The sequence below is a fragment of the Solanum lycopersicum genome, chromosome 9, assembly GCF_036512215.1.
Source record: "Solanum lycopersicum chromosome 9, SLM_r2.1".
NCBI lineage: Eukaryota > Viridiplantae > Streptophyta > Magnoliopsida > Solanales > Solanaceae > Solanum > Solanum lycopersicum.
In genome coordinates this window covers 56,910,033-56,911,778 of record NC_090808.1, presented here as the reverse complement: position 1 = coordinate 56,911,778, position 1,746 = coordinate 56,910,033, and the positions used below count along the sequence as shown (strand labels likewise).

At 32.5% G+C, this 1,746-nt stretch overlaps 1 long non-coding RNA gene across 1 annotated transcript; it reads right to left on the bottom strand.

The window, feature by feature from the left end:
* Positions 1 to 813: 813 nt before the first annotated feature.
* On the bottom strand, positions 814 to 1,313 carry LOC138338156 (uncharacterized). Its single transcript, XR_011211525.1, has 2 exons — positions 1,182 to 1,313; positions 814 to 1,101 (listed from the first exon to the last, which is right to left on the bottom strand). It is a non-coding gene; the product is annotated as an uncharacterized lncRNA (long non-coding RNA).
* Positions 1,314 to 1,746: the final 433 nt, after the last annotated feature.

Sequence of the window (1,746 nt, the reverse complement as noted above, 5' to 3'; positions counted from 1 at the left end):
AAAGTTTTTATGTTTTTAATATGTGTGTACATCACACCCACTATGTAGCTACACTAGTGGTAAGTTTGTATTTTAATCTTGCACAATTATTGTTTGGCAGTGATCATTCTAGTCTCTTCTTTCTCGGGGTTAAAATTTATTCACCATTTGAACTTTACATGTTCATTCTATAACTAGCGGTGCAATTGGTTTGATAATAAATTTATATTCATTTGCGACATGACAAGCTATATAGAAAATATAAAATTTTTAAAACGGAGCATGTTAGAAAGCGAAGAAACTAAGTTACAATCAAGGGTGTGCACGGAAAAGAATTCTTCATATTCTTTCTTAAGTATTTTAATATTAATAGTATATGTCACTCTCTGAGTCTACATTCAGACTTACTATTATACCGAAGACTATGACAGATTATGAGAATACAATAACTTTCAAAACAAACTCAATAACTTCATTCGTGTGATAATCTGATAATGTTTTATGTGCGCAAGGAAAATAAATTGGTTTAAGAACCAATACGGAAACAGAAATCATTGCAATATTGGAGGCCCAAAGATACTATAAGGATTAGAGGACTTTGAGTTGGAATTACACTCTCTCAGCATTGTTAATTGTCTAAGGATAGTTCCCTGGTAAAGAGTTGAGCAGGTGGAGGAGGAATGTATGGTATTAATGGAGATCACCAAAGCAAGGATTCAACATATACTGAGTGAGGGGAACAATTTAGCAGATTTTATAGGTAACGCAGTGATAGGAGCAATAGGACTGGTTCAGTTCAACACATTCATAAATCTACCTATGAAAGGACAATGAATTATGAAGATGGACAAGTCTCAAGTTCCTTTATTGAGAATTCGAACTAGACCAATAAAAAATCGAACAACAACGTATACAGAGGGTGACTGAATAGCAGATACAAAGGAAAAGCTTTTGCATTATAGTCGCAACGAGAACATGTATGGAAATCGAGAAATAGTACAAGTGTTAGTGGTATACGATACATAATAGACTAATCTGAGTGTTGTGGAGAACTTTAGGAGCGCCAATGTTCTGGATCTAAGAGTTGCAATCTCCGACATGAATACGCCTGACTCAAGAGATCTTGATGGAAGCAGATTTGACATCAACAATTACAAATGCGAAAGGGCGAAACAATAAAGAGAAGGTTAATTGTTGCTTACCTCAGCTGAAAACTCAGTAGAAATGAACACGGAGGCATCAAGGCTGCTGAGACAAAGAAGAAAATGGTTTCCTAAAAACGTCATGTAGTTCTTAGACCGACAAAGTAATAGTGCATGTTTTTTCTTTCTTTTTTGGTTTAATATTTGTTTTTGTATTTGGAGTTGAATAAATAAAAGGTCCACTAGACTAAAAATTCATTAAAAAAGATAACTTCATTCATGTTGGGAAATTGAAAAGTAAATAATTTAGATATTTGCAAAACAAATTGAAACTTTAGCTAATCTGGCGGGTTTATGAAATCTCTTTACTTTGCCTAGATGATTTTTACGTATTGTTTCGTAATGTATCGTATTATTTTATCTTAATGAAATATAATGTTTGGCTAGATTGTATTGTTGTTCGTCCTTACATATATAATGTCACATATCCAATGCTAGACCTACAAGAAAAGTAGCGTACGAGATAGAGATATTATGAAAAAATTGGATAAAAGATGAAATATGTTATAAAATTTAAAATTAAACTTTTTAAGGATGAATTCAAGAAATTGAAATTAGTCAAACA